This window comes from Callospermophilus lateralis, chromosome 10, assembly GCF_048772815.1.
Source record: "Callospermophilus lateralis isolate mCalLat2 chromosome 10, mCalLat2.hap1, whole genome shotgun sequence".
Taxonomy (NCBI): Eukaryota; Metazoa; Chordata; class Mammalia; order Rodentia; family Sciuridae; genus Callospermophilus; species Callospermophilus lateralis.
The window spans coordinates 117,877,474-117,888,379 of NC_135314.1; positions in this window are offsets into that span (position 1 = coordinate 117,877,474).

Sequence of the window (10,906 nt, forward strand, 5' to 3'; positions counted from 1 at the left end):
TCTCTAAAATAACTTAGAACTTTGGTCAAATCACTATGTCTTTATAAAAATCCTGTGATATAGATTCCCTACTTTATATATATATTATGAAACCAAAGCTCAGTAAGATTGAGTGATTCACCCAGTGTCACCACCCCTGGTGTGAGACAAGGAATACATCTCCAAGTCTCACCACCTATAAATAGGTCACCCTTTGTAGCTTCCTTCCTTCAAAGACCCTCTCAAACCCTTGCTCCCCGAGAAGATTTCACCAATGTTGTCTATTCTTCCTGTCTCACTTTCCTAAATTGCAGCTGCACCCGTGATGAATCATGTGATGAATGCTCTTATATCAATTTGCATCATTTTCCAATTGATATCTTGTTCACCAGTAAAATTCTTTTCTTCCCCATCTAAAAATACTGATTTGAAGTTATTCAGCTCTTAACTTCGATTTGTGCTTCTACAACATCAAGCACAATCGGTGCCTCATCAACTCTTTCTCTGAATGGATAATACGTGTTCATTTAATCAATGAGTCCATGCCCTCATTCCTTATCCGAGGTGTTCTGAATTACATTAGATCTTACCAGATCCTATCTCAGTTCCTCCTGCCCCCCTGGAGTAAACAGTGTTGGCACTCTCTCACACAGAGCCACAAAAGAAGGCTTCCAAAGGTGACAATTCCCAAGTCTCCAGTTAGTTTCTTCCTCTCTCTGTTTGCATAACCAGTTGGTGCTAGAGATGAGCAGAAAACTAGTGAATTTTGAAACAAAAGGACTTCATTTCCAGAGATTTTTAATTTGTCAAATGAGCAACATGAGGGTTAGCTATAACTTCATGAATACAGTGACTTCCCTCCCCACAATGCAGCAGCTCCCAATCCTACCAACAGTTTACCATTGCAGAGATTCAGGACAGAAGGTCCAACACTGGGCTCACTGTGCAAATTTTACAGAATTATAGGAGAGCACTCCCCTATGTGAAACTTGGAAATTACGGAAACAGACACTGAACCATTAGAAAAGTGAAAATTTGAAAGCAATAGTTAACTCTCCTTCAAACACCATGAGGGAGCAAGAGGAGACACAAAGAACAAGAGCCAGAGTCAGAAGAGTAGAGTTCAAGGCCAAGCCTCACACACAGAACTGTGTGCTGAGCCCCAACCCAGCCACTGCCCAAGCCGCTGCCTCTTCCAGGGTCATACTTCTGAGAGAGGCAGATCCTGCCCCTCTCAGGTAATTCCAACTACTGGGTTAAACAAGAACAATGAACACTTGTAAAAATTAAAACGCTCTAGACTTATATTCCGCACTATGTGCTTTCATTACCTTTTTATCTCACAATAACTATCTGTACGCATGGCCACACGGAGTCATGGGCCCCAACCATGCATGTGGCACTTTCTAGATGATGGAAGGATGTTTTGAGGTGATCCTGGCCACAGGCCACTTTAGCCTTATGAACCCTGTGTGGACTCTGAACCCCTGGGTAACCCCAACAGCTTCATTTGGCCTACTTCACACCTGTCTTGTGGAGACAGGATGCATGAGCTGCTTTGTAAACTGAAAGGTCCAGGAAACTCCAGCCTTGTCGTGACTAGGAAGCATGCACGACCTACTAGACACGAAGGAACTCAGGAGAGACTGAGGACCCAATCATGAGGCAGGCTCAGATGAGGAGCCCTCTGAGGAGTCCCAAAGAAGGCATTCTGAGGAATCAAAAAGGCCAGTCTCATCCGAAGATGGGAGGTTATGGAGCAGAGCTTCCCACAGGCAGGTCCAAACCACAGGGGAACCAAAAAAAACGCAACTAAGAAGCAGCGACCTTGGAAGGCAGGCATGTCCAGAACTCTGAAAAGCCACAGGCCTCGGGCTCACAGAGGAAGTAATGCGGTGACTGTGAAGTGAAATGAATTCTTCAGGATGGCTTGTCCCTGGGAGGGATTGATGGAGCAATCTCCATCCCAAGGGCACCGTCAGCAGAGAATCCCGGGGTTGCTGCAATAAAGGCTGAGGGCCCCAGGAGAGAGGGGAGGCCATCCACCTCTAGAGACTCAGCACAGGGCGATAAATCACCGAGACAGAGAGCAGTGTCCAGTCACTCAGAAGGAATTTAGAAGCTGAAAGCTAGAGCATATGACACAAATATGACATCCAGGTCACATGAAGAGAAACACTTGCTACATAGTAACCGTGGAGAAGGTGAACTTCTAAATCCGGCTCAAGGGGCTGTGGGCCACCCCTCATAGCAGAATATCTCAAGCATTCCAATTTCACAAGCTGAGTTCCACAGAGAAATTTGGCAAATCCATGGGGAGACGAGGGACAAATCATTCAAACTCTAAAAAGGACCTGCTGATCATTTCCTTCATCTAAATTATTAGAATACCTTCTCAGTTCTACCTTTGAAAAACAAAGACTTTTGCAATCAGCAACGGGTCTCACCAGTTCAGTCACTCAAGAGGAAGTAACGCCGTTCTGTCAAAATTGGTTTATAGACGTTTATCTCAGAGTCTCTGAAGGTCTTTGTGATCTTGTAGAATTCTCTGAAGAAAATAACAGCAACAGGGAGACTGTCCCCAGATCCAAAGAAATTTGCTGGAAATATATGTACATGCACAGGAACTCAATTGCACACACAAAGTAGGAGGCCCAAAAACTCAATCAGCCATGAAGCCCCATAAAAACAGAGCCACCATTTACCAAGGAATGGACCATACCATGGCTAACCAAGCCAAGCATCTCACAGAGTGGGGCTCATTTAACCCTCCAGAGAACACAGTGATAAGAATAACATTGGCAAGTCCCATGATTTCATTTAGTTCTCAGATCTAGCCTTAGAAAGCATATTATCCCATTTTACAGAAAGGCTCTAAAGACACCCAATAACTTGCCCATGATCATATACCCAAGTACCAGCACCTTAGTGCTGCTAGACCCTTCCATAGGACACAGATGAGAGAACTGGGCCCCATCATCAAGGAACATGAAGCTGGTGAGAAGTGGTCAGGACTTGTGCTCCAATCATTCCAATGCTCTTAAGATATGGTGTTAAGTCAACTCTCACGCTCAGCCTAACTTCTGTTTGGATTTTCTTATGGTTAAGATATGAGGTGTCCCCCAAACGCTCTTGTGTAGGACAGTGCAAGAAAGCCTAGAGGTGACATGGTTGGGCTGTGAGATCTTGACCTAACCAGTGCATTAATCCCCTGATATGGATGAAATGGGTGGTAACTGTAAGTGGGGAGTGGTTGGAGAGGGCAGGTCACTGGGGGTGTGCCTTTGGGGTTTGTATTTTGTCCCTGGTGAGCACAGCTCTCTGCTTTCTGTTGCCATGTCCTGAACTGCTGTCCTCTGTCATGCCTTCTGCCATGATGCTCTGCCTCACCTCAGGCGCAGAACTGTGAAGTTGGCCATCTATGGACTGAGATCTCCAAAACCATGAACCAAATAAATCTATAAATCTTTCCTACTCTAAGTGTTCTTGTTGTTTTTTGTTTGTTTGTTTATTTTGTTTTGTTTTGTTTTGTTTTTTCTGGTCACAGGAATCCCAGGGCCTCAAACCAACACCCAGGTCCCATGTTGAGGGGCTGCTCATAAGAAGCTGGGCAGATGTCCAAGTGACCCATCCTAACCATGGCCTCCATACAGCTCTGAAGGTGGCCCAGAGAGCCAGGCCCCATAGTGCCATCTCCCTCACACCTGCCCTGGCAATGGTGGTTAGGATCTAAAGTTAATACTTGTAGGGAATGTGGGAAAGAAAGTCTATTGCTTTGTTTTCTTTTATTGGTAAGTTAATCTAGAGCCCACACTAGAAGGAAGGAAGATGAGCACATCAGAGTATTGGGGACATCCAAAGCTGGGGGTTATCATCTTTCCCCATGAGTGGTCTCTGTCCGAGATTCTCCTCCTTCCCTCGTCCTGCGTGGGCATGGGACTCAGGCTAAACCCAAGTGGACATTCCCAGTAAGTGAATCTTGAGGGGAAAGAGGCAAAGAGGGGTTTCCGTGGTTGAGTCACCCAGCCACCATGCCCTGGACATGGTGACAAAAGTTCCTGCTGCAGAGTTTCCCAGGGTTTCTCCAGTCCCTGTTGTTCAGAAACGTGGTCCAACGGCTTTCCCTTCTGTTCTGTGCCCTAAGTTCACACTGCTACCTCTGGTCCAAGGGCTTTCTCTTCTATTCCTCCAGCACGTTCTCTTTCTGCTCAGGTTATCTAGGATTGGCTTCTACTGCTTACAACTGGGAAAAAAAAAAAAAAAAAAAAGACCTCCCTGCCTCTCAGGCTGACCAAGACCTCAAGGTGCATCAGACCCTGGTGAACTGGGCTTCTGGATCCTCAGCAGAGACCAAGAGGTGACTGATAGGGAAGCGCTAACAAGTGGAGAAATGTAGACTGTTTCAAGAGACAAGGAGATGGGGAGAAAACTCCTGTTTTGTTGGGTATACACACAGTTTTACACCCCTGAAATCCTCTGTCCCTTGCACAACTCACACCTTTCAATGTCACTCTTCAGTGAAACACACAGATTTATTGACCTGTGAAAAGTATTTCACTGTCCAGAGCATGATGTTAATGAGAGCAGCACTCCTGATTGACCTTTGTGGGCTCATGACCTAAGCTGACAATCACAGACACGAATGTCACTCCACACCAAGTCAGGGCTCTTTTGACATTTCATGGGGCTGGAGCCAGGCAGCTGATGGGCAACACTAATCAGTGTCACAAATTCAGACTCAGACCATATTTCTTAGGACCCTGCTCCATGCCAGGTAGTGCATTAGACACGTCACATGCATTATCTCATTGGTCATCAAGTAGGACCTTGTGACAAATGGATTTGACTGTATTACACATGAATGACATAGCCACAATGAAGAAGGTGAGAAAGGAAGGAACAAAGCTATGTAATTTTTGGAAAACAGAATCTCCACTGGATATTATAAGGCTAGAATCAAAAGAATGTATTGAACAGTGAACTCTACCTGGTAAACCTGTTTCTCACAGGGATTTGGGATTAGGAATTCTGAAACCACTTTATACGTATACCAGTGTTGGACATAAAAGTAGATAAAGTGTAGAGAAGGAGAACCAGGTTTCTCACTGTTCAAGAAAGAAATTACAAATAAAGAAAGGTAGAGGTTGGAATCAATCCTGTGGTTCCGGATTGAAGCCAGAGGCAGCAGTGAGGACTTCTGGCTATTTTTGTTATTGTGGTAAAATAGACATAATGTGAAGCTTACAACCTAAACCAGAAATTTTTAGGGGTGCAATTCAGCACATTCACATCGTATCCTTTACATTATTCTGCTCTGTCACCAACTTCCACCTCCAGAACTCTCCCACCTTTCTGAACTGAGCTTCAAACTGTGGAGAGTGGTGACAGTGATTGGGAGACCAGTGTCTGAGACTTGGGTCCCTGATGACTTCATGGCTGTGCCATGCTTGGTGACTGGGAAAGTTTATATGCAAAGGTGTAGGATGCCCAGTTGCTATGGCAATGCTATCCATGGGGAGACTCTGTTGCAAGAGTCTTATCGGCCTTGACCTTATTCTCAGGCACAGCAGCTCCTGGGAATGAAGGAACTTCCTTGCTAAGATAACCACAATGTTTCCCCAGCTCCACTGCTCCTGAATCTGCCCAGGAATTAGTAACTTTAAACTTTGGACTTTCTTGAAAGCTGCACAATGCTCCTAACATTGCACATTGCAACTGTAGAATGTAACTGAGGAAATAGCTACACATTCTTGCTAACTCTGTAGCCTTCATGAATGCAAAAAATAATGCCTGCATAGTCTTTAATCTGATGAATGAGAAATATATAATAAATATTGGTAGTTTAATTCTTTAGACCTGCTTCTCCATCAGAGAGCAGTGCTCCACCTGATCCCAGCTTTATCTTCAAGATCTGCGTGTGTGACTCTTCATTTTTTTCCAATCTCCCATCGCCCCTTGCCAGAACATGTTAGTTTGGCCAGGCTGGTGGCACCGTACCACTGGACAGAAGCTCCACTTTGTCCTCTCCCCTCAGCCTGTACTAACACTGTTCTACTTTCCTTCTCTGTGAACTTGACCTTTCTAGTTACTTCATGTAGGTGAGATCTTATAACATTTGTTCTGATGTGTCTGGCTGATTTGATTCTTTATAATATTTTTGAAGGACACTCATACTGTAGCATGTATAGGAATTTTATTCCTTAAGACTGAATAATATTCCATTGTGTGTATATGCCTCTTGTTTATTCATTCATCCACTAATGAACGTGTGAGAATTCTCTAACTTTGGGCTATTGTGAATAATGCTGCTGTGAACATATTTAAGTCACAAAAAATATGTAAGGAACTGCTTAATTCTTTGTATATATACATAGAAATATGGTCATTTTATGTGTGATTTTTTTTTTGAGGAATCGCCATACTGTCTTCCACAGTGAATACATCATTTTACAGTCCCTAGAGTGTTATTCAATGGTTTCAATTTCTCCAAGTCCTCAAAAACACTTGCTATTTTCAATTTTCTGGATACCAGCCATCCTACTAGTGTGATGTGGTATCTCATTAAGGTTTTGATTTTCGTTTCCCTAATGGTTACTAATGTTGAATATCTTCCTGTGCTTATGAGCTATTTGATATCTCCTTTGAAAAATGTATAATTGAGTCCTTTGCCCAATTTTATATTGGGTTGTGCTGCTGCTGCTGTTGTTGAGGTTTAGGAGTTATTTGTGTTATGGATATTAATTCTTTACCAGATATATAATTTGCAAAAATTTTCCTCTCATTCTATGGGTTGTCTTTCTCTATAGTATCCTTTGATCTCCACCAAAAAGGAAATAATTTTGATGAAGCTCAATTTATCTAGTTTTTCTTGCATTCCCTAGGCATTTTTATGTAATAGCCAAGAAATTGCCAGATTTGATGCCATGAGTCATTTCCCCTGTTTTCTTTAAAGAGTCTAAGATTTTAGCTCTTGTGTGAAGGAGGGGGTTTTGTTTAATTTGAGTTAATTCTGTATGTGGTATAAGGTTGGGGTTCAATTTCATCCTTTTGCATGTTTATATCCAGTTTTCCACATGTAAGTTTATGTTATCTGTGGACAGAGATACTTTCACTTCTTCCTTTCCAATTTCGATAACTTTTATTTCTTTTTCTTGCCAAATTGCTTTGTCTAAGACTTCCAATTCTGTATGGAGGAACAGTGATAAGTGGGCCTCCTTGTCTTGTTCCTCATTGTGGAGGAAGCACTAACATTTTTCTCCCATTGAGTATGGTGGATGGAATTCTGAAATACAAAATGGTATTAGTAGAAAAACTGAGAAAACCCTAATAATAGACTGTGGTTATTGAATAAAATCATACCCATTTTAATTCTTAGTTGTCATAATATACTGTAGTTGTGCAAGATTTAACATGAGGGAAGCTTGGTAAAGGGTCTATGGGAACTCTGCACTACTTTTTTAACTTCTCTAAGTCTAAAATGATCTCAATATAAAACAGATTTTTTAAATATCTGGAAGGGATAAAAACGCACATAGAAAATACTTTGGGGCCCTGAAATATCATTTTCCTAAGAAATCAGGGCACATTTTTACTCTTTATGAATTAACTATTCATAGTAGGTATTCACTACTTCTGCCCACTCTGCAACAGAAGAGCCTTGAGGGCCACTGTTCAGGCAGCATACGTAGGGAGCCTGTGGTACCTTCTTAGGCACATCTGAGTCTGAATTTGGGGAAATTCTTGGGGGGAAAGTTGTTTCCTATATCCATAATATAAAAATATCATTCCAGGATTGTAGTGAATATGAAATGAGCTCCTATTTAAGAAAGCATTTAAATCCGTGGTAGGTATTCAATGACTATCCTTTTTGCTTTTTTCTCTTTTTTTAAAAAACATTTTATAATACAAGAGAAAAACAAGATATGGCACCTTTTACATTAGGACCTGACACCTTGACTGGGACAAAATGTACACATGTGAAATGATTACCAAATAACAGCTTTACATTGTGATGTCATCCAGCGCTGAGTTCATTAGAAAGCGGGACAGTGTACCTCAGAGCACAGCGCCCACACAAGGAGCAGAGATGAGAGGAAAGTGGGCTGCCATTGCTGGCGCCATCTTTGAGAGGGTGGGACTGTCCTGAGCTTGGTGTGCACAGATGAGGAAAGGATGGGGCTGGGTGGGATGGTTGAGCCTGAGAAGGAAGAAAGTGAAGACCTGAAGGGAGACAGGATCGTATCTGGGTGGGTGCCAAGTGAGGCACTTTGCAGAGACAGGAGACCACTGGGCGGTAGATGCACTTGCTTGGAGCACAGGATGAATGGGAGGCAGTGGGGAAAACAGGCCAAGTGCAAGTAGGGCAGGATTCAGGCTGAGTCATTCTTGACACCAGAGGCAAAAGAAGCTGTGGTTTGTCCCCGAGTAAAGGTGAGGCTCAAGGGAGGCATGTAATGTTTTAGTTTGTACTTAACCACAGAAGTGTTTTAAACAAAGGAGCCACGCGATCATAGCATGTGTTTCAGGCCAAAATCTGTTGCAAGAAATCCAAAGCACTCTGGCAATTTTAGCTGGAGAGCATTAGATGCCTATAAAATCATTGAAAGGGCTGGGGGACTGAACTCCAGGCTCTTCTATTAGAATAGAGGATTAGGGAGATTGTGAACTGATGGAGCTTTCTGAGAAAGCAATTGGATGATATCCATCAAGGCTGTAAATGTATATATATAATCTTTGAATCATTATAGGAAAAAAATCAATTCTAGAAAAATCTATCTAAAAAAAAATCTTCACTTATGAACACAAAGATGAACATGCATGGAATTATTCATGGGACTATTTTTCTACTAATGACAAATTAGATACTTCTAAATAAAAAGTTAAGTGAAGCCTGGTATATTATGCTGAGGAGGAGGAGGCTGCCAGGTGACCCTCTGAACGTTCCTGCTCTGTTGGATTCTCTCACGAGGAGAATGCGCTCATGTACGGCTTGTAAAAACATCAGTAATTGGTCACCTTCTCCAAACTCCTATGTGACATGCACTGAAGAAAATGAGCCTGCACTTCCTTCAAATCAGACCGTGTCGGGGTGGGGGTGGGGGAAGTAGCAACCATGTCACATACAAAATGAGCTATTGTCCAACTCAGGTCCAAGTGAGAGCTGATGTGAAGACCAGGACAGTGCCTTGTGGTTTTGTCGAAATGGACTGGAGGACATGGCATCTGGAGTGGGGAGGGGGTTCATTTTTCTCTGGTGTATTAGAGTTGTAAGTGGTATCACAAGGGACGTACGTGTTGAAAGGAGGTGACACCCTCTAAGTGGATTAAAAGACTGAAGATCTAGGCTGGAAGGAAAAGGAAGGCTGGCAGCCAGGAAGACAGACAAGTTCCCACCCAGGCAGGCTGCGGTCTGGTCCATGGCAGGTTCAGTGCCACCCAGCCCTGCCTTCCACAGCCTTTCCCTAAGGGACTCTGAACCCTTGCTCCACTCCCTGATAGTTCTAAACCCTAGCAGATACATCTCATTATCAAACAAGTTAGGAATTTTATGGCTTGGATATAAGGTGTCTCCTGAAAAGCTCGTGTGTTAGGCAATACAGGAATGTTCAGAGGAGAAATGACTTGGTTCTGCAAGCTCTAAGCTAAAAAGTGGATTGATCCACTTGATGGATTTATAATTTGAAAGACTACTGCACTGGGAGGTAACCAGAGGCAGGTGGGACATGGCCAGAGGAAGTAGGTCTCCAGAACCAGCCCTTGGGGATTATATCCTGTCCCTCTGACACCTACCCTGTGCCCCCTCTCTTCCCTCCCTTCTAGTTACCATGAGCAGAGCAGCTTCCCTCTGCCACACCCTTCTGCCATGATGCTACCTCACCTCAGGCCCAGAGCCATGGAACCACCTGTCCACAGACTGATCCTTGGAAACCATGAGGATCAGTTGCTCTTGTTAGGTATTTTGGTCAAGTGTTAAAGGGCATCCGCCTCCTCTTTGGTCTATTGTGAGTATCCGGGGCCTTTCCCTCCCTACGCCTCCATAACGAGAGACTTGTCTCAAATAAAAGTGCTCTGATGCTGAGGAGGCCAGCAGTGATACATGTTAACCACGCTCGGGTAATTCAAATACATATTTTGCCTGGTTATTAAACAGTTATTAAACAGATGCTCCAAACTGCCTGTCCTCTGGCCTAGGTCTAGCAAAATCATTTGCTTCTGATTTTTGAGCACTTCAAGTTTTCTTGGCACTTTATGAAGCACATAAGCAGTGGAGGCTCCCCAGAGAAGAAGCAGCCTCACTTCTAAAGAGGGAGTCAGCGGCTGCGTTCCTCAGATGAGTATTTATTGAGCCCGGAAGCAGAGGAGGCGACAGCCCCAGCCCACAAGCATCGGCTGGAGCAGCGTGCCCCTTTTCAGGTACCCCATAGCATGAGGAAATGAAGCAAAAGATTGGGGAAAGTCTAGGCTGGTCAGAAAGGAGGGCTGGGGGGTTTGTATCAGCTGTCTTCAGCAGGCTGATGGGTTCTAATCCAGCAAGGAGTTTTTCAGCCCGGACCAGGGAGACAAAAAAGCAAATTCAATTGAGGTTCATAAAACTTATGAAGCATATGCTGGAAAGTGCCTCAGCAACTCACTCCTGAGCTTTGTCCCATAAATAACACAAGGACAAAGAGGTGAGGAAAATGAAATTGGAGACTAGGAAAAAAAAAATCTCTTTTTCACAAGGAGTTTAGATGAGGCTCTTTCCTGCAGCCGGCGGAGGTTGCCAGAGCACATGGGATAGCAGAATGTCTTTGGGGAGGCCCATTTCATTTCCATTTTTTTTTAACCACTTTTGGCATTTGCAGGTGGGTGGTATTGGCACTTTTTGATTTAGGATGTAATTATATGTTTATTGGAAAAGGAAGGACTCGGAGGGAGATTATTTCCC